General features: G+C 41.4%; 1 long non-coding RNA gene across 1 annotated transcript; it reads left to right on the top strand.

Moving 5' to 3' along the window:
• The first annotated feature begins 416 nt into the window (after nucleotides 1-416).
• LOC145823356 (uncharacterized) lies at nucleotides 417-27,013 on the top strand. The gene is made up of 6 exons (XR_014365639.1): nucleotides 417-786; nucleotides 11,722-11,777; nucleotides 25,259-25,721; nucleotides 26,475-26,522; nucleotides 26,670-26,779; nucleotides 26,862-27,013. It is a non-coding gene; the product is annotated as an uncharacterized LOC145823356 (long non-coding RNA).
• Nucleotides 27,014-27,315: the final 302 nt, after the last annotated feature.

The raw sequence follows: 27,315 nt of genomic DNA, 5'->3' as shown, positions 1-27,315 counted from the left end.
ATCCTAACCTAACATTCCCTCTCACTCTCCTCTCTCTTTTGCCCTGCTTGGTAGGGTTTATTTCTAACTTATTTCAGTTTTTAACTTAATTTAAGTTATTTTGATGTGTTTAATTTAACTTAACAATACAGTTTATAACTTTTTATAAGTTAAAAATCAACTTATTCTTTAATTAAGGGAAAAAAAACTTAATTTATAAGTCAAAAATTAACTTATATTTACAACTACAAAATATAAACTGTTAAATCTATATAATAAGCTAAGAGGTTTTTTGAAAATGTCTTAAAATGTATGTGAGATACATTTTAATCCAATGGCTGAGATAATCCCCAATCAATATCCAACGGTTGTCATCAATTTTTTTACCGCCCAAACAATTTCTACTCTCTCTCTCACGTCTGCCTAAATCCCTTACCCTTTCCTCTCTCATCCAACGGTTCTTCTTCTTTCCTACCCTCCATCTTCGCTAGCTCCCGACGCTGCTCCCAGTCCTTGATATCTACCTCTCTCCTTCTCTCTCTGTCGGGTTGTGAGGTTTTTGTCTGATAGATTTCTTGCTGGTTCTGTTTGTGCAAATGATAGTGTTGCTTATTCTTCCGATTAAATCGCCGACAACGGGGAGCTCACGATTGTCGGACTGGAAATCGACCTCGAAGATCTCGAGATTCACCGACGAAGGCCATCGTCCTCGCCGCCATGTATGGGGGGGTCCGGTGCGAACGCCATCGACGCCGATCTGTTAACCCTCTTCACACACGCCATAACCACCACGACCAAAACTGATAGGTACAAACACACACACACACACACACACACACATATATCTATATATATATATATAGAGAGAGAGAGAGAGCGAGAGAGAGAGAGAAATTGGGGATCTGGGAAATGGATAAATAAGGAATTAGGGTTAGGGTTGAGAGATGTTATTGAAAATTGAGGAAGATTTAGATGCGAGAGATAGACAGATCATGAATGTGAATGTATTTTTCCATTATTTGTTCATTTGTATTTTTTCATTGTTTATTCTAGGTTGATCATTGAAGGATTTTCTGGTAATTGTGGAAAGGGGCTTCATTTCTTCAACATTTGAGCCTTTGGGGGCCTACATTGTGCTCTCTCTCCCCTCTCTCTATTCAAGTGTAAATAATTTCCTTATTGTTTCTTAGTTTTTAGTTTCATATCTCAGGTGATTTCTGCTGGGTTAAAACTCATACATTTGTGACTTTGTGCCTTAAAACTCTGCTGCCTTGAATTCTGACTTTGTGCCTTAAAATTCTGCTGGGTTAGTTTATCACTCCAGAGATGAATTTCAGAATAATAAAATTGACTCAGGTTGACTGATTTCCTGTTTTTTACACCATGCCTTGAGTAAAAATTAAAGAGTAGTCATGTTAATAACTCATGCTAAAATAACCGCAACTGGAGTTAAATGTGTGTTAAATTCTATAGCGATCCCGGATTTACCCTTGTTGTATAGTGATCCGGGCATGTGTCCGTGGATGTTGGTAGTTGTTTATTATCTTGTTTACATCCTTCCTTACGTTGTATTTGAGTTATAGGATGTGTTGAGCGGGTTTGTTACAGGTTGGTTGAGTTTAGAAACCAAAACTAGTTGCCCAGATTTTTGGCCTGTACGCTCGAGCGGAGGTGTTGGCGCTCGAGCGTAGATTACGTCCATCCAGTATCTTGTTGTGCAGTGTTGTACGCTCGAGCGTAGGGTTGGGAGCTCGAGCGGAGTCCTGGTTCTGCAAAAGTGCTGGGCGAGAGCATTCTGCGCTCGAGCGGGGGATTGGCCGCTCGAGCGGAAGTCTGTGAGTGGCCGCTCGAGCGGGGTGTTTTACGCTCGAGCGTAAGACTGGGTTTAAATCCCGAAATTGTGACTTTTCAAATCACTTTTTCACTTTCTCTTCTCTCTCTTACTTTTCCAAAATCACCATTGTTGAGCCTCTCACTCTAGACTCTACCTTCTCTCTAGGTTTTGATCTAGTAGGAGTGATTTACTCACCTTTGGCCTTTACAAAAAAGTTGTTGATCGTCGAGGGCTTCATTTTAATCTGAAAATCTCGGGTTTTGGAACACGTTGGGTTTTGTCGTCTTCTCCTTTGGGACTCCGAAATTGAGGTAGGGATATCCTACTCCTCTCTATGGGTTTTGTCTTTAAATTTTGGTATTTTGAGATGTTGGGCTTGGTTTGGTAATTTTGTGAAAGGTTGGGACTTTTGTGTAATTTTACAAAAGTTGGGGTTTTATTCATAATAATCCTAGATGCATGTTTGGCATAGAAAAATGGAATGATTGTTGAATCATTGATGAAAATGGGACCTAAGGGTTGAAATGGTAATTATGGAAAATGGCCTAATTACATTGTTTAATTAATTGGGATAATTAATTGGTAAAAAATGAGGAAATGAAATGTTGATTGAATATCCATTTGTGCATTTATTTTCTGTTTTAGAAATAACTGCTTTGGGCTATCGGTGGAGGATAGTCGTGATTGTTGTAGACAATGCATGATGATTAGGTAAACGGAAACTAATCAATGGAATGTGTCATGGAACTTGACGGTTGATAGAATACATTAATTGTGTGTATTGTGTGATTGTATATAGAACCAATGTGTTTATATACGTTATGTGTAGAGGAGGAGATAGGGGATGTACTCCGCGGTTTAGGGGAAGATAGGGGATGTACCTCTAAACCGGATAGGTATTGGGAGGAGATAGGGGATGAACTCCGTAGACAGAGCTCATATGCTTGTCTAGAGAAGTGAAGATAGAGCTCATATGCTTATCTTTGTGAAGTGTGGATATAGCTTGTATGCTTATCTGTGGATATTGTTGATATACATATCAGTTGTAGAATGTGGATATAGCTTGTATGCTTATCTGTGGATATTGTAGTTATACATATCTGTTGAGAATGTGGATATAGCTTTCATGCTTATCTGAATGTGAGATATAGTTTTTATACATATCTGTGGAAATGATGATAGAGCTAGCATGCTTATCTGTTGAAAAAGGGAAAATGAAAAGTAAATGGGACTTGTAAGTCGTTGACATAAATATGTAATTTATGTGATTGTATCAGTGTTGACCAACTATCAATTGCTAATGTTTTAGTCATTGTCCATGGTTGGTTTAGTGTATTTCTACTGGGCTGTGGCTCACCCTATATGGGAATATCATTTTCAGGTACAGGAAGCATGCCACCTCCAAGGACATAGCTGGGAGGCTTGTGGCGGGCATAGTTTTGTCGTTTTACTTTGATGTATTACATGTAATTTCAAGCCAAGGGCTTAATGTGTAAACGAGTTAGAACTCTTTGTTGTAACCAAGTGTTAACTTGGAAAGCTGTAAGCCCGTAGGGCATTTTGTTATGAGGTTAAACATGTAATACTTATGTCTTAGAATTCTAATGAATGAAAGGAATGCGGTTAGTTTAAATGTAAATTCATGTCTTATCTGTTGGGTTTATTGTTATTATTTTGAGGGCGTTACAACTTGGTATCAGAGCATACCGGGTTCGAATACTTTGGGTACGTGGGAAGTGATTAGTATCACAATGGGTTTGTCTCGCTTGATAGAGACTTAGATGTAGTATCATATGCTATGTGCATAATTGATAACATGTTTATGCGACTATGTGGGTATGGGATTTAATTTCTAGGATGTTGATTGGACCCTTGAGTTTCTGGGAGTCTTGTTGGAAAGGCACTTGATCAATGCTATTTCTAACCGGAACTCTAGTAACGTCTCGGGACTATCATTATCCGGAAATGAAATTCGTAAGTGCTTGTGTTTATGTGCTTATGTGGAGTGAATTACACTTGTCCATGCATTAGGACGTGAATGTTTAGTTTCGGCACATTTATGAATGTGCTAACGTTCTGTGTTGCCTTTATTAGGATGTCAGGACGAGGAAGAGGTGCTAGGCGTGGTAGACCTGCGAGGCAGGAAGCGCCGTTACCGGGTGAGATTCCGGCAGTGCAGGAGGGAGTTGGGCAGGCCAATGTGGCCGAGCCAGTAGGTCAGCAGGCTATGGGTGCCTTGGCCAGAGAGATAGCAGGAGCTTTAGGTATTCTTAGAGCTGGGAATCAGGCAGCTGAGACAGGGCCTTCCTTCTTGAAGAGGGAGTTCTTTCGGTGTAATCCGGACGAGTTTATCGGGGATCCTAAAGAGCCGCTTAAGGCAGATGAATGGCTCGAACAGACAACGAAGACGTTTGAGATGCTTGGCATCGAGGACGGAGCACTGAAAGTGACCTTGGCATCTTTCCAACTGAAGGGAGATGCGGGTCAATGGTGGAAATACGAGAAAGCTCGTGTTGGTGGTACTTGGGAGGCGTTTGTGAATGCTTTTCAGGAGAGGTTTTTATCAGCAGCAGCTAGGGAGAAGCTGAGGGATCAGTTTAGCCGGCTTAATCAGCAGGGCTTGTCAGTGGCCGAGTTTGAGGCTACTTTTACCAGTCTGTCTAGGTTTGCACCTGAACTGGTGGCGTCTGAGGAACGCCGTTGCTATGAGTTTGAGCGGAAGTTGAGGCGGGGCCTCAAGTTGAGAATTGGTGGGTCTTATATTCGAGAGTATAGACACCTAGTGGACGCTGCAGCTTATATGGAGCTTATGATGCAGGAGGAGGATGAGGGTCAGAGAGGCTCCAAGAGGAGCCAGGATAGTCAGAGTGATGGCAGGAGACAGAAGGGTAATAACCCTCAGCAGTCTCAGGGTGCAGTCTCTAGATCGACCTTTCCAGTGCCTAGTGTAGGCTCGGGGAGAGGCAGTCAGGGAGAATTCACTTGTTACAAGTGTGGCCAGCTGGGTCACAAGGTATCTGTTTGCCCGCAGAAGGGTGGGGGTCAGAAAGCTGCTTCTTCTTCAGCTAGACCGCAGAGTCAGAGTTTGGGCAGGGGGCAGCTCTTGACTTGTTATCAGTGTGGACAACCTGGGCACATGAAGAGGTTTTGCCCACAGTTGAGTGCCACTTCGGGAGCGTCTGGTTCTAGGCAGACGCAGGGTTTTCAGCCAGCTCAGTCTGTGCAGGCCTCGAGGGCCAATCCGGGAGTTTCGTCATCCCAGTCTGTGCAGCAGTCTTTTGCTCCGAGAGGTGAGCAGGTAGACCAGGGGCCTACGGGGCGCGTGTATGCTGTTACCGCGCAGGATTTAGTACCGGCTCCATCAGTAGTGAGAGGTACTTTTCTGTTTTGCAACTCAGTTGCTAATGTGTTGATAGACACGGGTGCATCTCATTCTTTTGTATCTGCTGCATTTGCATCTGTTTTGGAATTGGAGTTAGCACAGTTAGCATCTCCTATTTATGTGGTATCGCCTTTGGGTGGTGAATTGATTCTGAAACAGGGTGTTAGAGGATGTGATATAGAGGTCGCCGATTATAGGCTTCCTTTTCCGTTTGTTGTCATGCCCATGAAGGGTTTTGATGTTATTTTGGGTATGGACTGGTTATCGTCATACCGGGCTGTTATTGATTGCTACCGCCAGAGGGTTACATTATGTACCTTGAGCGGGGAGTGGTTCCATTTCTTGGGAGACCGGGTTGGTAGTGTTTTGCCACCGGGGTATGATTCGCGAGGGCGAAGTGAGCTTAGTGGTCTACTTGCTAGCTTTGAGAGTAGTAAGTGTGATGAGACACTGATTGTGTTGCCGAGGGTGGTTTGTGAGTATTCGGATGTTTTTCCCGAAGATCTTGTTAGTTTGCCACCTCACCGAGAGATAGAGTTCTCTATTGATTTAGTGCCTGGTACGGCGCCGATTTCTATGGCACCTTACCGTTTTGCTCCAGCAGAGTTGGTTGAGTTGAAAGTTCAGCTCCAGGAATTGCTAGATAAGGGCTTTGTTCGCCCTAGTGTTTCACCGTGGGGAGCACCGACCCTCTTTGTTAAAAAGAAAGATGGTGCCTTGAGATTGTGTATAGACTACCGGAAGTTGAATCGGGCTACGGTTAAGAATAAGTATCCTATGCCCCGTATAGATGATTTGTTTGACCAGTTGAAGGGTTCCCGTTGTTTCTCTAAAATAGACTTGAGATCGGGTTACCACCAGTTGAGGGTCAGGGATGAGGATATTCCGAAAACGGCATTCCGTACGCGGTATGGCCATTATGAGTTTCTGGTGATGCCATTCGGGCTTACCAATGCACCGGCAGTCTTTATGGACTTGATGAACCGGATTTTTCGGGAGTTCTTAGACCGATTTGTGGTCGTCTTCGTGGACGACATCCTTATCTATTCATCTTCTGAGGAGGAGCACGAGGCACACTTGAGAGTGGTGCTTGAGTTACTTAGAGTTCATAGGCTGTATGCCAAGTTTGGGAAGTGTGAGTTCTGGCTGAGGGAAGTCAAATTCTTAGGCCACGTGGTATCCGGGGAAGGGGTGTCTGTTGATACATCCAAGGTTGAGGCAGTGCAAGATTGGGCACAGCCTAAGAGTGTGTTTGAGATCCGCAGTTTTCTGGGATTAGCTGGGTATTACCGTCGGTTTGTGAAAGATTTCTCCAGGTTAGCGTCACCGTTGACTAGGCTGACTCGGAAGGGAGTCAAGTTTGTGTGGAGTGAGACTTGTAAAAAGTCGTTCCAAGAGCTGAAAGTTAGATTGACCACCGCTCCGGTGTTGATTATTCCGGAGAGAGGGTTAGGTTATGCGGTTTATTGTGATGCCTCACGAGAGGGTTTGGGTTGTGTGTTGATGCAAGAGGGGAAAGTGGTAGCTTATGGCTCACGTCAGTTGAAAATACACGAGACGAATTACCCCACACACGACCTAGAGTTAGCAGCTGTGATCTTTGCCTTGAAAATCTGGAGGCACTACCTTTATGGTGAGAGGTTCGAGGTATTCTCGGATCACAAGAGTTTGAAGTATCTGTTTACACAGAGAGACTTGAATCTGAGGCAGAGGAGATGGATGGAGTTCATCGAGGATTATGATTTTGAGTTGCATTATCATCCGGGAAAGGCCAATGTTGTGGCCGATGCCCTTAGTAGGAAAACCATTAGTGATGTAGCTTGTATAGCCATCCGGGAATGGGTGATGTTGGGAGCACTTGGCGAGTTTGATTTGCTACTGGGCGAATCTGTTGAGGCTGCGGCCTTGTTTTCTGTCGTGGTGCAGCCTACACTTGTGACTAGAGTGTTAGAGGCACAGAGAGGTGACCTTGAGGTAGAATCCCTCCGAGAGAAGATCTCCAGTGGGAAAGTTGAGAAGGGTTTGACGGTGTATCCCGACCTGAGTGTGAGATACCGAGACCGTTTGTTTGTACCGGAGGCTTGCCGTGAGGAAGTACTCCGAGAGTTTCACCATTCGCGCCTTGCGGTGCATCCAGGAGGTACTAAGATGTATCAGGATTTGGGTCGCCAGTTTTGGTGGCGGGGTATGAAAAGAGATGTGGCTGTTTTCGTATCGAAGTGCCTTACTTGCCAGCAAGTGAAGGCCGAGCATCAGAGGCCAGCGGGTTTGTTGCAACCCTTGCCTATTGCCGAGTGGAAGTGGGAGCATGTCACTATGGACTTCGTTGTAGGCCTTCCGGGGACTCAGCGGGGTAGTGATGCTATTTGGGTGGTTGTAGACCGGTTGACTAAGTCGGCGCACTTTATTCCTATGCGCGTGAGAGATTCGGTAGATCATCTTGCCGACCTGTATATTCGGGACGTAGTGAGATTGCACGGGGTCCCAGTGACGATCGTCTCAGATAGAGATCCTCGTTTTACTGCTAGGTTGTGGCAGAGTTTGCAGAGTGCCTTGGGCACTAAGTTGACCTTTAGTACGGCTTATCATCCTCAGACTGACGGACAGTCCGAACGTACTATTCAGATCCTCGAGGATATGCTTCGGGGTTGTGTCCTGGACTTCAGTGGGACGTGGGAGAGGCACTTGCCATTGGTAGAGTTTGCCTACAACAACAGTTTTCAGTCTAGCATCGGTATGGCACCGTTTGAGGCCTTGTATGGCCGACCGTGTAGGTCTCCAGTGTGTTGGGCCGAGGTGGGTGATGCACCTTTGTTGGGTCCAGAGTTAGTTAGGGAGACGACGGAGAAAGTTGAGCTTATCCGTAAGAGGCTTGTTACAGCCCAGAGTCGACAAAGGAGTTATGCCGACTGTAGGAGGAGGCCTTTGGCGTTTGAGGTAGGTGATCATTTCTTTCTGAAGATATCACCTAGACGAGGCCTGATGAGGTTTGGGAAGAGTGGGAAGTTATCCCCTCGGTTTATTGGTCCTTTTGAGATCCTTGAGAGGATTGGTGAGGTTGCTTATCGATTGGCCTTACCACCGCAGTTGTCCGGAGTGCATGACGTGTTTCATGTGAGTATGCTTCGGAAGTATGAGCCAGATCCATCACATGTGCTGGATTGGAGCGATTTAGAGGTAGATGAGGATGCCTCGTATGAGGAGAGACCGGTTCGGGTCTTGGATAGGCGGGATCAGGTCCTGCGTGGCAAGACCATTCCTTTGGTGAAAGTCTTGTGGAAACATCACGGAGTGGAGGAAGCCACTTGGGAACGTGAGTCGGAAGTCCGAGAGAAATATCCGGACTTGTTTGTTGTTATGTAATCTTATATTTAAATTTTACATTTTGTTGAACTTAAGAGCTTTGATATATGTCTTAAGTTGTGAAACATTGAAAATGTTTTGGTTATTGGAAGTATGTTTGGAACTTGCCTCTTATGGAAGTTGAAAGTGACATTATATGCGTTAAATATATTGTTGAAATTGGAAGGATAGTGCATAATGTTGATGCATGTTGAAAGTACATATGTTGTTTACATATTGTGATATGTCTCTTGTTAAAGGGATGGAATGACCGGTAATGGGTCGAATTGTTGAATGTTAAAATGTAACATTGTTTAAAATGGAGGAAAACTTGTTTTTGAAAACTTGTGTTTAATTTCGGGGACGAAATTCTTTAAGGGGGGAAGGTTATAGCGATCCCGGATTTACCCTTGTTGTATAGTGATCCGGGCATGTGTCCGTGGATGTTGGTAGTTGTTTATTATCTTGTTTACATCCTTCCTTACGTTGTATTTGAGTTATAGGATGTGTTGAGCGGGTTTGTTACAGGTTGGTTGAGTTTAGAAACCAAAACTAGTTGCCCAGATTTTTGGCCTGTACGCTCGAGCGGAGGTGTTGGCGCTCGAGCGTAGATTACGTCCATCCAGTATCTTGTTGTGCAGTGTTGTACGCTCGAGCGTAGGGTTGGGAGCTCGAGCGGAGTCCTGGTTCTGCAAAAGTGCTGGGCGAGAGCATTCTGCGCTCGAGCGGGGGATTGGCCGCTCGAGCGGAAGTCTGTGAGTGGCCGCTCGAGCGGGGTGTTTTACGCTCGAGCGTAAGACTGGGTTTAAATCCCGAAATTGTGACTTTTCAAATCACTTTTTCACTTTCTCTTCTCTCTCTTACTTTTCCAAAATCACCATTGTTGAGCCTCTCACTCTAGACTCTACCTTCTCTCTAGGTTTTGATCTAGTAGGAGTGATTTACTCACCTTTGGCCTTTACAAAAAAGTTGTTGATCGTCGAGGGCTTCATTTTAATCTGAAAATCTCGGGTTTTGGAACACGTTGGGTTTTGTCGTCTTCTCCTTTGGGACTCCGAAATTGAGGTAGGGATATCCTACTCCTCTCTATGGGTTTTGTCTTTAAATTTTGGTATTTTGAGATGTTGGGCTTGGTTTGGTAATTTTGTGAAAGGTTGGGACTTTTGTGTAATTTTACAAAAGTTGGGGTTTTATTCATAATAATCCTAGATGCATGTTTGGCATAGAAAAATGGAATGATTGTTGAATCATTGATGAAAATGGGACCTAAGGGTTGAAATGGTAATTATGGAAAATGGCCTAATTACATTGTTTAATTAATTGGGATAATTAATTGGTAAAAAATGAGGAAATGAAATGTTGATTGAATATCCATTTGTGCATTTATTTTCTGTTTTAGAAATAACTGCTTTGGGCTATCGGTGGAGGATAGTCGTGATTGTTGTAGACAATGCATGATGATTAGGTAAACGGAAACTAATCAATGGAATGTGTCATGGAACTTGACGGTTGATAGAATACATTAATTGTGTGTATTGTGTGATTGTATATAGAACCAATGTGTTTATATACGTTATGTGTAGAGGAGGAGATAGGGGATGTACTCCGCGGTTTAGGGGAAGATAGGGGATGTACCTCTAAACCGGATAGGTATTGGGAGGAGATAGGGGATGAACTCCGTAGACAGAGCTCATATGCTTGTCTAGAGAAGTGAAGATAGAGCTCATATGCTTATCTTTGTGAAGTGTGGATATAGCTTGTATGCTTATCTGTGGATATTGTTGATATACATATCAGTTGTAGAATGTGGATATAGCTTGTATGCTTATCTGTGGATATTGTAGTTATACATATCTGTTGAGAATGTGGATATAGCTTTCATGCTTATCTGAATGTGAGATATAGTTTTTATACATATCTGTGGAAATGATGATAGAGCTAGCATGCTTATCTGTTGAAAAAGGGAAAATGAAAAGTAAATGGGACTTGTAAGTCGTTGACATAAATATGTAATTTATGTGATTGTATCAGTGTTGACCAACTATCAATTGCTAATGTTTTAGTCATTGTCCATGGTTGGTTTAGTGTATTTCTACTGGGCTGTGGCTCACCCTATATGGGAATATCATTTTCAGGTACAGGAAGCATGCCACCTCCAAGGACATAGCTGGGAGGCTTGTGGCGGGCATAGTTTTGTCGTTTTACTTTGATGTATTACATGTAATTTCAAGCCAAGGGCTTAATGTGTAAACGAGTTAGAACTCTTTGTTGTAACCAAGTGTTAACTTGGAAAGCTGTAAGCCCGTAGGGCATTTTGTTATGAGGTTAAACATGTAATACTTATGTCTTAGAATTCTAATGAATGAAAGGAATGCGGTTAGTTTAAATGTAAATTCATGTCTTATCTGTTGGGTTTATTGTTATTATTTTGAGGGCGTTACAAATTCTGAAATCACGTGTTAAATATGTGTTAAATTCTGAAATCATGCTATGCTAAGAGAAAGACAAAGAAAGTGTTGTTGAATGAATTATAACCGCAACTGGAGTTAAATGTGTGGGGAATTGGAACGCATAGTATTATATATAACAATTTGACTTCCTATAGTCATCAAATTCTGAAATCACAAAATCAAATTTGACTTCCTGTAGTCATGAAATTCTGAAATCAAATTTGACTTCCTGTAATCAAATTCTGAATCAAATTCTGAAATCAATTTGAACACAATGGAACACACGGTGTAACTCAGTCAATTTGAACACAATCGAACACAAAATCAATGGAACACACGGTGTAACTCAGTCAAATTTGTGTTAAAATCTGTGTTTCCATTACTAAAAGGCAAAGTTTATTTAAGTGGAAAATCATAACTTCATCACTGATTTGACACAATCATTGAAGTGTGAGCTTTGCTCAAATTCTCTTGGTCCCCTGAACAACCACAAAAGAAGAGAGAGAGAGAGAGAGAGCTCTTTTTCCATTCTCAATATATTGTTATGTTCTGTCATTTTTTTTGGCTACGGTAATGGCCAAAACATAGATTATGTTTAGTCTGCCTTATTGTATAATCTTTTTTTTCTTTTTTTTTAAGTGTCACTTATTGTATAGTCTGCCTTAAATTGTTCAATTTTCCACTTTGAAGTTGGATGAACATACGTTTATTATATTTGCTAATTATTTTTACAGGTGTTGGAGGCTATTCATATTTGTATGAGCCACTTTGGTGGCTGGCATGATAACAAGTGAGTTTATTTTGTGCTTTCCTTTCAATAGATAACAAACTAAACTGGTTAATGCTATATTGCTATTGCATTATGTGATCTCAGTTTCCTAAGTTTTTTTAATTCATAATCTTCCCATTCTTAGTTTCTGCAGTCAAGGATTTTATTTTGCACAGAAGTTAATGACTCTAGAATTCAAACGTCACATTTTCCTTTTTACCCCCTGTTTTACCATTTATTGTGTGGAAACTTCCTTATCAATTTTTTCATATTATACATCCTACAAATCACAATGCAAACGCAGAAAAGCACCAATAATAAAATTAGTAATTAAACAATGAATAAAACAAAACACATTGACTTGGTAAGTAATTGTTTTGTAACAAACTAACCATCATCTGTAGATTTTTCTCTTCAAGATAACATGGTCTCATGTTTAAATATTCACTGAAAGATAAATGGCAGTTATAATTAGCGTTACGGGTATAAATACAATTGTTGCTCGATACATGGTGTGCAAGGTGTTGATTTCCTGTTAAATAACTCATGTTAATGTAACGCCCTCAAAATAATAACATTAAACTAACCACATTCCTTTATTTCATTGAGTTCCATTACATAAGTATTACATGTTAACATCATAACAAAATGCCCTACAGGCTTACAGCTTTCCAAGTTAACACTTGGTTACAACAAAGAGTTCTAACTCGTTTACACATTAAGCCCTTGGCTTGAAATTACATGTAATACATCAAAAGTAAAACGACAAAACTATGCCCGCCACTAGCCTCCCAGCTATGTCCTTGGAGGTGGCATGCTTCCTGTACCTGAAAGTGATATTCCCATATAGGGTGAGCCACAGCCCAGTAGAAATACACTAAACCAACCATGGACAATGACTAAAATATTAGCAATTGATAGTTGGTCAACACTGATACAATCACATAAATTACATACTTATGTCAACGACTTACAAGTCCCAATTACTTTTCATTTCCCCTTTTTCAACAGATAAGCATGCTAGCTCTAGCATCATTTCCACAGATATGTATAAAAACTATATCTCACATTCAGATAAGCATAAAAGCTATATCCACATTCTCTCAGATATGTATATCAACAATATCCACAGATAAGCATACAAGCTGTATCCACACTCTACAACAGATATGTATAACCACAATATCCACACTTCACAACAGATATGTATATCAACAATATCCACAGATAAGCATACAAGCTGTATCCACACTTCACAAAGATAAGCATATGAGCTCTATCTTCACTTCTCTAGACAAGCATATGAGCTCTGTCTACGGAGTTCATCCCCTATCTCCTCCCAATACCTATCCGGTTTAGAGGTACATCCCCTATCTTCCCCTAAACCGCGGAGTACATCCCCTATCTCCTCCTCTACACATAACGTATATAAACACATTGGTTCTATATACAATCACACAATACATACAATTAATGTATTCTATCAATCGTCAAGTTCCATGACACATTCCATTGATTAGTTTCCGTTTACCTAATCATCATGCATTGTCTATAACAATCTCGACTATCCTCCACCGATAGCCCTAAGCAGTTATTTCTAAAACAGAAAATAAATGCACAAATGGATATTCAATCAACATTTCATTTCCTCATTTCTCACCAATTAATTATCTCAATTAATTAAATAATGTAATTAGGTCAATTCCCATAATTAACATTTCAACCCTTAGGTCCCATTTTCATCAATGATTCAACAATCATTCCATTTCTCTATGCCAAACATGCATCTAGGTTTATTATGAATAAAACCCCAAACTTTCACAAAATTACCAAACCAAGCCCAACATCTCAAAATACCAAAATTTAAAGACAAAACCCATAGAGAGGAGTAGGATATCCCTACCTCAAATTCGGAGTCCCAAAGGAGAAGACGACAAAACCCAACGTGCTCCAAAACCCGAGATTTTCAGATTAAAATGAAGCCCTCGACGATCAACAACTTTTTTATAAAGGCCAAAGGTGAGTAAATCACTCCTACTAGATCAAAACCTAGAGAGAAGGTAGAGTCTAGAGTGAGAGGCTCAACAATGGTGATTTTGGAAAAGTAAGAGAGAGAAGAGAAAGTGAAAAAGTGATTTGAAAAGTCACAATTTCGGGACTTTAACCCAGGTCTCCGCTCGAGCGTAAAACACCCCGCTCGAGCGGCCACTCACAGACTTCCGCTCGAGCGGCCAACCTCCCGCTCGAGCGCAGAATGCACTCGCCCAGCACATTTGCAGAACCAGACCTCCGCTCGAGCTCCCAACCCTACGCTCGAGCGTACAACGCTGCACAGGAAAATACTGAATGGGTGTAATCTCCGCTCGAGCGCCAACACCTCCGCTCGAGCGTACAGGCCAAAAATCTGGGCAACTAGTTTTGGTTTCTAAACTCAACCAACCTGTAACAAACCCGCTCAACACATCCTATAACTCAAATACAAAGTAAGAAAGGATGTAAACAAGATAATAAACAACTACCAACATCCACGGACACATGTCCGGATCACTTATACAACAAGGATAAACCCGGGATCGCTATAACCTCCCCCCCTTAAAGAATTTCGTCCCCGAAATTAAACACAAGTTTTCAAAAACAAGTTTTCTCCATTTTAAACAATGTTACACTTGAACATTCAACAATTCGACCCATTACCGGTCATCCCATCCCTTAAACAAGAGACATATCACAATGTGTAAACAACATATGTATTTTCAACATGCATCAACATTATGCACTATCTTTCCAACTTCAACAATATACTTAACACATATAATGTTACATTCAACTTCCATATGAGGCAAGTTCCAAAACATACTTCCAATAATCAAAACATTTTCAATGTTTCACAACTTAAGACATATATAAAAGCTCTTAAGTTCAACAAAAATGTAAAATTTAAATATAAGATTACATATCAACAAACAAGTCCGGATATTTCTCTCGGACTTCCAACTCACGTTCCCAAGTGGCTTCCTCCACTCCGTGATGTTTCCACAAGACTTTCACCAAAGGAATGGTCTTGCCACGCAGGACCTGATCCCGCCTATCCAAGACCCGAACCGGTCTCTCCTCATACGAGGCATCCTCATCTACCTCTAAATCAGTCCAATCCAACACATGTGATGGATCTGGCTCATACTTCCGAAGCATACTCACATGAAATACGTCATGTACTCCGGACAACTGCGGTGGTAAGGCTAACCGATAAGCAACCTCACCAATCCTCTCAAGGATCTCAAAAGGACCAATAAACCGAGGGGATAACTTCCCACTCTTCCCAAACCTCATCAAACCTCGCCTAGGTGATATCTTCAGAAAGACATGATCACCTACCTCAAACGCCAAAGGCCTCCTCCTACGGTCGGCATAACTCTTTTGTCGACTCTGGGCTGTAACAAGCCTCCTACGGATAAGCTCAACTTTCTCCGTCGTCTCCCTAACCAACTCCAGACCCAACAAAGGTGCATCACCCACCTCGGCCCAACAAACTGGAGACCTACACGGTCGGCCATACAAGGCCTCAAACGGTGCCATACCGATGCTAGACTGAAAACTATTGTTGTAGGCAAACTCTACCAATGGCAAGTGCCTCTCCCACGTCCCACTGAAATCCAGGACACAACCCCGAAGCATATCCTCGAGGATCTGAATAGTACGCTCGGACTGCCCGTCAGTCTGAGGATGATAAGCCGTACTAAAGGTCAACTTAGTGCCCAACGCACTCTGCAAACTCTGCCACAACCTAGCAGTAAAACGAGGATCTCTATCTGAGACAATCGTCACTGGGACCCCATGCAATCGCACTACGTCCCGAACATACACAACGGCAAGATGATCTACTGAATCTCTCACGCGCATAGGAATAAAGTGCGCCGACTTAGTCAACCGGTCTACAACCACCCAAATAGCATCACTACCCCGCTGAGTCCTCGGAAGGCCTACAACGAAGTCCATAGTGACATGCTCCCACTTCCACTCGGCAATAGGCAAGGGTTGCAACAAACCCGCTGGCCTCTGATGCTCGGCCTTCACTTGCTGGCAAGTAAGGCACTTCGATACGAAAACAGCCACATCTCTCTTCATACCCCGCCACCAAAACTGGCGACCCAAATCCTGATACATCTTAGTACCTCCCGGATGCACCGCAAGGCGCGAATGATGAAACTCTCGGAGTACTTCCTCTCGGCAAGACTCCGGTACAAACAAACGGTTTCGGTATCTCACACTCAGGTCGGGATACACCGTCAAACCCTTCTCAACTTTCCCACTGGAGATCTTCTCTCGGAGGGATTCTACCTCAAGGTCACCTCTCTGTGCTTCTAACACTCTAATCACAAGTGTAGGCTGCACAACGACAGAAAACAAGGCCGCAGCCTCAACAGATTCGCCCAGTAGCAAATCAAACTCGCCAAGTGCTCCCAACATCACCCATTCCCGGATGGCTATACTAGCAACATCACTAATGGTCTTCCTACTAAGGGCATCGGCCACAACATTGGCCTTTCCCGGATGATAATGCAACTCAAAATCATAATCCTCGATGAACTCCATCCATCTCCTCAGCCTCAGATTCAAGTCTCTCTGTGTAAACAGATACTTCAAACTCTTATGATCCGAGAATACCTCGAACCTCTCACCATAAAGGTAGTGCCTCCAGATTTTCAAGGCAAAGATCACAGCTGCTAACTCTAGGTCGTGTGTGGGGTAATTCTTCTCGTGTATTTTCAACTGACGTGAGCCATAAGCTACCACTTTCCCCTCTTGCATCAACACACAACCCAAACCCTCTCGTGAGGCATCACAATAAACCGCATAACCCAACCCTCTCTCCGGAATAATCAATACCGGAGCGGTGGTCAATCTAACTTTCAGCTCTTGGAACGACTTTTCACAAGCCTCACTCCACACAAACTTGACTCCTTTCCGAGTCAGTCTAGTCAATGGTGACGCTAACCTGGAGAAATCTTTCACAAACCGACGGTAATACCCAGCCAATCCCAGAAAACTGCGGATCTCAAACACACTCTTAGGCTGTGCCCAATCTTGCACTGCCTCAACCTTGGACGTATCAACAGACACCCCTTCCCCGGATACCACGTGGCCTAAGAATTTGACTTCCCTCAGCCAGAACTCACACTTCCCAAACTTGGCATACAGCCTATGGGCTCTAAGTAACTCAAGCACCACTCTCAAGTGTGCCTCGTGCTCCTCCTCAGAATACGAATAGATAAGGATGTCGTCCACAAAGACAACCACAAATCGATCTAAGAACTCCCGGAAAATCCGGTTCATCAAGTCCATAAAGACTGCCGGTGCATTGGTAAGTCCGAATGGCATCACCAGAAACTCGTAATGGCCATACCGCGTACGGAATGCCGTCTTAGGAATATCTTCCTCCCTGACCCTCAACTGATGGTAACCCGATCTCAAGTCTATCTTAGAGAAACAACGGGAACCCTTCAACTGGTCAAACAAATCATCTATACGGGGCATAGGATACTTATTCTTAACCGTAGCCCGATTCAACTTCCGGTAATCTATACACAATCTCAAGGCACCATCTTTCTTTTTAACAAAGAGTGCTGGTGCTCCCCACGGTGAAACACTAGGGCGAACAAAGCCCTTATCAAGCAATTCCTGGAGCTGAACTTTCAACTCAACCAACTCTGCTGGAGCAAAACGGTAAGGTGCCATAGAAATCGGCGCCGTACCAGGCACTAAATCAATAGAGAACTCTATCTCTCGGTGAGGTGGCAAACTAACAAGATCTTCGGGAAAGACATCCGAATACTCACAAACCACCCTCGGTAACACAACCTGGGTCTCACCACTCTCACCACTCTCAGAGCTAGCAAGTAGACTACTAAGCTCACTTCGCCCTCGCGAATCATACCCCGGTGGCAAAACACTACCAACCCGGTCTCCCAAGAAATGGAACCACTCCCCGCTCAAGGTACACAATGTAACCCTCTGGCGGTAGCAATCAATAACAGCCCGGTATGACGATAACCAGTCCATACCCAAAATAACATCAAAACCCTTCATGGGCATGACAACAAACGGAAAAGGAAGCCTATAGTCGGCGACCTCTATATCACATCCCCTAACACCCTGTTTCAGAATCAACTCACCACCCAAAGGCGATACCACACAAATAGGAGATGCTAACTGTGCTAACTCCAATTCCAAAACAGATGCAAATGCAGCAGATACAAAAGAATGAGATGCACCCGTGTCTATCAACACATTAGCAACTGAGTTGCAAAACAGAAAAGTACCTCTCACTACTGATGGAGCCGGTACTAAATCCTGCGCGGTAACAGCATACACGCGCCCCGTAGGCCCCTGGTCTACCTGCTCACCTCTCGGAGCAAAAGACTGCTGCACAGACTGGGATGACGAAGCTCCCGGATTGGCCCTCGAGGCCTGCACAGACTGAGCTGGCTGAAAACCCTGCGTCTGTCTAGAACCAGACGCTCCCGAAGTGGCACTCAACTGTGGGCAAAACCTCTTCATGTGCCCAGGTTGTCCACACTGATAACAAGTCAAGAGCTGGCCCCTGCCCAAACTCTGACTCGGCGATCTAGCTGAAGAAGAAGCAGCTTTCTGACTCCCACCCTTCTGCGGGCAAACAGACACCTTGTGACCCAGCTGGCCACACTTGTAACAAGTGAATTCTCCCTGACTGCCTCTCCCCGAGCCTACACTAGGCACTGGAAAGGTCGATCTAGAGACTGCACCCTGAGACTGCTGAGGGTTATTACCCTTCTGTCTCCTGCCATCACTCTGACTATCCTGGCTCCTCTTGGAGCCTCTCTGGCCCTCATCCTCCTCCTGCATCATAAGCTCCATATGAGCTGCAGCATCCACTAGGTGTCTATACTCTCGGATATAAGACCCACCAATTCTCAACTTGAGGCCCCGCCTCAACTTCCGCTCAAACTCATAGCAACGGCGTTCCTCAGACGCCACCAGTTCAGGTGCAAACCTAGACAGACTGGTAAAAGTAGCCTCAAACTCGGCCACTAACAAGCCCTGCTGATTAAGCCGGCTAAACTGATCCCTCAGCTTCTCCCTAGCTGCTGCTGATAAAAACCTCTCCTGAAAAGCATTCACAAACGCCTCCCAAGTACCACCAACACGAGCTTTCTCGTACTTCCACCATTGACCCGCATCTCCCTTCAGTTGGAAGGATGCCAAGGTCACTTTCAGTGCTCCGTCCTCGATGCCAAGCATCTCAAACGTCTTCGTTGTCTGTTCGAGCCATTCATCTGCCTTAAGCGGCTCTTTAGGATCCCCGATAAACTCGTCCGGATTACACCGGAAGAACTCCCTCTTCAAGAAGGAAGGCCCTGCCTCAGCTGCCTGATTCCCAGCTCTAAGAATACCCAAAGCTCCTGCTATCTCTCTGGCCAAGGCACCCATAGCCTGCTGACCTACTGGCTCGGCCACATTGGCCTGCCCAACTCCCTCCTGCACTGCCGGAATCTCACCCTGTAACGGTACTTCCTGCCTCGCAGGTCTACCACGCCTAGCACCTCTTCCTCGTCCTGACATCCTAATAAAGGCAACACAGAACGTTAGCACATTCATAGGTGTGCCGAAACTAAACACTCACGTCCTAATGCATGGACAAGTGTAATTCACTCCACATAAGCACATAAACACATAAGCACTTACGAATTTCATTTCCGGATAATAATAGTCCCGAGGCGTTACTAGAGTTCCGGTTAGAAACAGCATTGATCAAGTGCTTTTCCAACAAGACTCCCAGAAACTCAAGGATCCAATCAATATCCCAGAAATTAAATCCCATACCCACATAGTCACATAAGCATGTTATCAAATAAACACATAGCATATGGTACTACATCTACGTCTCTATCAAGCGAGACAAACCCATTGTGATCCTAATCACTTCCCACGTACCCAAAGTATTCAAACCCGGTACGCTCTGATACCAAGTTGTAACGCCCTCAAAATAATAACATTAAACTAACCACATTCCTTTATTTCATTGAGCTCCATTACATAAGTATTACATGTTAACATCATAACAAAATGCCCTACAGGCTTACAGCTTTCCAAGTTAACACTTGGTTACAACAAAGAGTTCTAACTCGTTTACACATTAAGCCCTTGGCTTGAAATTACATGTAATACATCAAAAGTAAAACGACAAAACTATGCCCGCCACTAGCCTCCCAGCTATGTCCTTGGAGGTGGCATGCTTCCTGTACCTGAAAGTGATATTCCCATATAGGGTGAGCCACAGCCCAGTAGAAATACACTAAACCAACCATGGACAATGACTAAAATATTAGCAATTGATAGTTGGTCAACACTGATACAATCACATAAATTACATACTTATGTCAACGACTTACAAGTCCCAATTACTTTTCATTTCCCCTTTTTCAACAGATAAGCATGCTAGCTCTATCATCATTTCCACAGATATGTATAAAAACTATATCTCACATTCAGATAAGCATAAAAGCTATATCCACATTCTCTCAGATATGTATATCAACAATATCCACAGATAAGCATACAAGCTGTATCCACACTCTACAACAGATATGTATAACCACAATATCCACACTTCACAACAGATATGTATATCAACAATATCCACAGATAAGCATACAAGCTGTATCCACACTTCACAAAGATAAGCATATGAGCTCTATCTTCACTTCTCTAGACAAGCATATGAGCTCTGTCTACGGAGTTCATCCCCTATCTCCTCCCAATACCTATCCGGTTTAGAGGTACATCCCCTATCTTCCCCTAAACCGCGGAGTACATCCCCTATCTCCTCCTCTACACATAACGTATATAAACACATTGGTTCTATATACAATCACACAATACATACAATTAATGTATTCTATCAATCGTCAAGTTCCATGACACATTCCATTGATTAGTTTCCGTTTACCTAATCATCATGCATTGTCTATAACAATCTCGACTATCCTCCACCGATAGCCCTAAGCAGTTATTTCTAAAATAGAAAATAAATGCACAAATGGATATTCAATCAACATTTCATTTCCTCATTTCTCACCAATTAATTATCTCAATTAATTAAACAATGTAATTAGGTCAATTCCCATAATTAACATTTCAACCCTTAGGTCCCATTTTCATCAATGATTCAACAATCATTCCATTTCTCTATGCCAAACATGCATCTAGGTTTATTATGAATAAAACCCCAAACTTTCACAAAATTACCAAACCAAGCCCAACATCTCAAAATACCAAAATTTAAAGACAAAACCCATAGAGAGGAGTAGGATATCCCTACCTCAAATTCGGAGTCCCAAAGGAGAAGACGACAAAACCCAACGTGCTCCAAAACCCGAGATTTTCAGATTAAAATGAAGCCCTCGACGATCAACAACTTTTTTATAAAGGCCAAAGGTGAGTAAATCACTCCTACTAGATCAAAACCTAGAGAGAAGGTAGAGTCTAGAGTGAGAGGCTCAACAATGGTGATTTTGGAAAAGTAAGAGAGAGAAGAGAAAGTGAAAAAGTGATTTGAAAAGTCACAATTTCGGGACTTTAACCCAGGTCTCCGCTCGAGCGTAAAACACCCCGCTCGAGCGGCCACTCACAGACTTCCGCTCGAGCGGCCAACCTCCCGCTCGAGCGCAGAATGCACTCGCCCAGCACATTTGCAGAACCAGACCTCCGCTCGAGCTCCCAACCCTACGCTCGAGCGTACAACGCTGCACAGGAAAATACTAAATGGGTGTAATCTCCGCTCGAGCGCCAACACCTCCGCTCGAGTGTACAGGCCAAAAATCTGGGCAACTAGTTTTGGTTTCTAAACTCAACCAACCTGTAACAAACCCGCTCAACACATCCTATAACTCAAATACAAAGTAAGAAAGGATGTAAACAAGATAATAAACAACTACCAACATCCACGGACACATGTCCGGATCACTTATACAACAAGGATAAACCCGGGATCGCTATAGTTAATAACTCATGCTAAAATAAAGGAAACAGAATTTCAATAACTCATGTGTTATCTCATGTTAATTTCAGAATTTCAATAACTCATGTGAGTCCTTGGAAGCTATCTCCCTATTCTGTCTATTTGACTCTTTGTTGATTTCAGAATTTTTTTCCGGATTATCTTGATTACTCTTTGTTGTATTTTTTTTAGTTAGATACAATGTGTTGTCTCCTCTGTTATTGAGTTTTCCTCTATTATTGTGTTCCTTTATTCCTATAGTCAAATTCATTGTGTTTATTATTATTTTTATTTTTAAAATCTTAATTTATTTTGCTTTTATTGTTTGTTGGACAAACTACTAAATTGAAATTCTTAAACAACATAATAATTATTTATTTTGTAACGCCCTCAAAATAACAACATTAAACCCATCAGATAAGACATGCATTTACATATAAACTAACCACATTCTTTTATTCAACAGAGTTCCATTACATGAGTATTACATGTTAACATCAAAACAAAATGCCCTACGGGCTTACAGCTTTCCAAGTTAACACTTGGTTACAACAAAAGAGTACTAACTCGTTTACACATTTAGCCCTTGGCTTGAAGTTACATGTAATACATCAAAAGTTAAGCGACTAAAGTATGTCCGCCTCTAGCCTCCCAGCTATGTCCTTGGAGGTGGCATGCTACCTGTACCTGAAAATGATATTCCCATATAGGGTGAGCCACAGCCCAGTAGAAATATACTAAACCAACCATGAACAATGACTAAAATATTAGCAATTGATAGATGGCCAACACTGATACAATCACATAAATCACATATTTATGTCATACGACTTATGAGTCCAAGTTTCCTTTCATTTTCCCTTTTTCAACGGGTAGGCATATAAGCACTACCCACATTCCCAACAGATATGTATAACAACAATATCCACAGATAAGCATAAAAGCTATATCCCCACATCACAAAGATAAGCATATGAGCTCTATCTTCACTTCTTTAGACAAGCATATGAGCTGTATCTACGGAGTTCATCCCCTATCTTCTCCCAACACTATCCGGTTTAGAGGTACATCCCCTATCTTCCCCTAAACCGCGGAGTACATCCCCCATCTCCTCCTCTACACATAACGTATACAAACACATGGGTTCTATATACAATCACTCAATACATATAGTTAATGTATTCTATCAACCGTCAAGTTCCATGACACACTTCATTGATTAGTTTCAGTTTGCCTAATCATCATGCATTGTCTACAACAATCACGACTATCCTCCACCGATAGCCCAAGCAGTTATTTCTAAACAGAAAATAAATGCACAAATGGATATTCAATCAACATTTCATTTCCTCATTTCTCACCATTAATTATCCCAATTAATCAAACAATGTAATTAGGCCATTTTCCATAATTACCATTTCAACCCTTAGGTCCCATTTTCATCAATGATTTAACATCAATTCCATTTCTCTATGCCAAACATGCATCTAGGTTTATTATGAATAAAACCCCAACTTTTGTAAAATTCACACAAAAGCCCCAAACTTTCACAAAATTACCAAGCCAAGCCCAACATCTCAAAATACCAAAATTTAAAGACAAAATCCATAGAGAGGAGTAGGGTATCCCTACCTCGAAGTTTAAGCCAAAAAGGAGATGAAGACTCGAAGATCAACTTGCTCCAAATCCAAACTTTTTCAGATTAAATCAAAGCTCTCAACGCCCTCTATCTTTTTAACAAAGGCTCTAGGCTAGATTCACACTCTAGGGAGATCGAATCTTAGAGAGGGTGTAAGTTTAGAGAGAGAAAGTCTCGGATTTAGGGTTTGATCAAAAAAAGAAGTGAAAAACTGAAGTTCAAAATCGCTACTGTCCGCTAATATAAAACACGCTCGCTCGAGCGAAGCCTTTGTCGCTCGAGCGACTAGACACAGAAAACTCTCGCTCGAGCCAAGAAGTTCTCGATCGAGCGAAGAAAAACCCAGACCGCTAGAGCGAAGGAAGCTCGCTCGAGCCAAGAAAGGCAACTCTCAGGTCCAGAACCAGACGCAACACTCGCACGAACCTCACTCTCGCTCGAGCGACCAACTCCTCGCTCGAGCGAAGGTCCAAAAATCTGGGCAGCAACACTAGGCTCCTAAACACAACCAACCTGTAACAAACCTGCCCAACACATCTTATAACTCAATATACAAAGTAAAGAGGATGCAAACATGATAATAAACAACTACCAACATCCACGGACACATGTCCGGATCACTGTACAACAAGGGTAAACCCGGGATCGCTATATATTTGGTAGTATTATATATACCAATGGATATAAATAATAGAATAATTATTTGTTTGCCGGCTGTGGGAGTATTTCGGTGCTTCTTTGTGACTTACATCACCGGAGTTTTGGATTATTTCGTTGTTATTTTATTTGAGTTTTATAAAACTTAAGATACAAGTAAAATTGTTACAATTTTTTAAAAAGAATAGTATTTCTTTATATTTTTTCAATATTTTTGTCAAAAAAATTACAGACTTCATAATAAATTTTAATATGATACGTATGAATTACAACTGTATGTTGATCACAAAATTATTTATATCGTGCCTTCAGGCACGGGCATACGCTAGAACATAAAATTTTATGAATTACAACTCTCTAATTTCTGTTATTTGTAATTTTTATTTTTGTTCAAATTTTATGTTGTAGATAGAACATAAAATAAGATAGAACTATTTTATCAAATCAGTTGAGTAGTGGTTTGTTGAATAATGGATTGTTAGTGTTTGTTGCTGGAGATAGAACTGCTTTGCTGAACAGTGGTTTGTTGCTGGAGATAGAACTGCTCTAAATAGTGGTTGAATAATGGTTTTTTGGTTTTTAGTACACATTTTTTTGAGATTTTAAAAATTATTTATGATGGCCTCTTATAGAGTTTCGTTTTAAAATAAAATGGATTTTATTAATCTTATTTGAAGGTATGAATTTATCATGGTGAGTTTGAGGTATAATGCCTTCAAAATCTGTCACCATTAAAGAATTTGTTACTTTCCCTTTTATCACATCTTCCCCATCTTTTTAGTTTACCCTACTATGGTGGCTTAATTTTCGTCTTCACAGCCTTACCCCACCATCAAATACTAATTCTCAAACACATTGTACAATCAAATATGATGTACCCTACTATGATGTTTACAAGCTTAATAGTCATTTTGGAGGGTTTGAACATTGTGTAGACAGCATAATCAGTTATTTGTTAAAAACTGACATTCTGCTGGAGTTAGTGCAACATGTTATGTGCACATCCTTTTTGATATCTTAATTTTTATGTGATTATCCTAGGTTTGCTTGCTTATGGTTGCATCCATTGGAATGGACAAGTAACTTATTGGAAAATAAAAAGAAAAGAAATAGATTCAAGGCATTTTGTCTTCTGCAGGTTGGTAATAATTTGTTATTTGTCTTCTGCAGGTTAAGATTGCAATGATTGGAATCATGGCTGGTGGTGAAGGACTTGATTTTTCATCAGCTGCCTCAGAACCCATCTCATATGTCTCAGGTGTAATTAATTTGCATATCCTTGAGCATTACTGAATCTTCTCTTTAATCATCAAGAAATTGGTGGATGGTTAAAATTGTCTGTTACTGGTTTAAATTCAGTTATGAACTAATGATTTTCTATTAAGTGGTTTAGGTTAAAGTCTTCTCATTTCTAAATCTTTACCTTACTCTTTATGTATGATGAAGTTATCTTAGCTGGACCATTCAGTGGTCCTGCTTACAAATTTAAGCTGCCAGCCACTTTGTTCTTGATATCGCTGCTATTTTTATTGTTATTCTTTTAATATTCTTTCAATTCGCAACCCTTTGCTTTGAATTGCGATTTCAAATTTTGCCTTCAAAGGCTTGCGAAGAAAGCAGAAAAATATTTTAGGTGAGATTCTCATTTCTATTTATCTCAATCCCTCTTTGTTCCTCTTCTTTATCTCTCCCTTCTCTCCGACTGGCTTCAATTCGCAACCCTTTGATTTGAAATTTTTGAATCATTTTTTTCATGGAAATCTTATAAGCCTCCTCGAGTTCTTGAGTGGTTAACATAGTTGTTTATTCTGAAATCTATGCTTTCCAGATTTATTCTGAAATCTATTCTGAATGAGTTTATGTCGTTCATTCTATTTATTTCTTTTGTGTAGTATAAGTTTGGTTGCTGAGAAATTTGGAAGAAAAAGGGGAAAAAGACTCTATCATTGAGAATTAGAAGTCACACCCATTACGTGTTTGTTTGAATGGGTCTGAGATGTTCTTCCATTTTTTAACTGAATCGACAGTTGGGTTTTCTTGAGCTATCCATTTCATGGGTTTGTGCTGCTGGGTTTTCTGGTTCGGGTTCAAGATGGTATTACCATTGAAAACACTGAATTTATACACAAAAAAAAAAAAAAAGCTTAACAAAGTGAGATGAGAAAAAATCCCAAACTGTTTAAGAACATTGAATTATTGAAGAACATTGAATTTTTTAAACACACACCAAAAATTTAAGAACACAGTTTTTAAACACACAAAATGAAGACACAGAAAATTTAAGAACATTGATTTTGTTTTTTTTAAACACACCAACAAATTTTATGAACACTGATTGTATTAACAAATAAATCAAACTAATAAACATTTCAATTTCCTATTTCAGTTCCAAGCTTTGCGAGCTATGGTGCAGGCCAATCCACAAATTTTGCAGGTTCTTATCCGCCACTCTGCAGCCAGTCTTTTTGTTTGTCCATCTAACATTTAAAAATGTGAACATTTTATTTTTCATTTTTCTTCTGAAAAAAAAAGAAGAAAAAAACCCACCCTAAACAGCCTCAGTTACTCTTCTTATTGACAGCCCATGCTTCAGGAGCTAGGGAAGCAAAACCCTCACCTGATGAGGCTTATTCAGGAGCACCAGGCTAATTTTGTTCGCCTGATCAATGAACCTGTTGAAGGTGGAGAGGGGTATGTTCTCTGGTTGGTTATATTCATTTAAATGATAGTTATGAATGTTCACGGTCCTAATTTGCTGTTAATATGTTATCAGTAACGTACTGGGACAGCTTGCTGCAGCAATGCCAGTCTGTAACAGTTACACCTGAGGAGCGTGAAGCCATAGAACGTGTAAGTATTGCCTTTTCCTAATTTTTATTTGAATTTAGATGTGTTTAGTGTGGTGGTCTTGAAGTGATCTTTTGATAGGGGTTTTTTTCCTAGTACCTATGAATTCTATTGGACCCATAACTATACATTGGAAGACTCCTTTGGATCTCCTAGAAATATATCCATACCTGACCCCTCACATCAATTCCATGATCCTCTTAATCCTTTCTCATTCGAGTCCAACATCTGTTGGAATTGATACTTTGGATCCAGTTAGATAATATTTTGTAAATTTTAATTTTTTGTCAATTGTCCTTTATGTAAGCCACTTTATTTATTTGCATTTTTTTTGTCCAACTCATGTTTTTTGTTGTTCAAAAGTTTGACTTTTGTATTAG

This window comes from Camellia sinensis, chromosome 4 (assembly GCF_055761805.1).
Source record: "Camellia sinensis isolate YWXY chromosome 4, ASM5576180v1, whole genome shotgun sequence".
In the NCBI taxonomy this organism is placed as follows: Eukaryota; Viridiplantae; Streptophyta; class Magnoliopsida; order Ericales; family Theaceae; genus Camellia; species Camellia sinensis.
The sequence above is the reverse complement of the archived record's forward strand: the minus strand, read 5'-3'. Positions and strand labels throughout refer to the sequence as shown.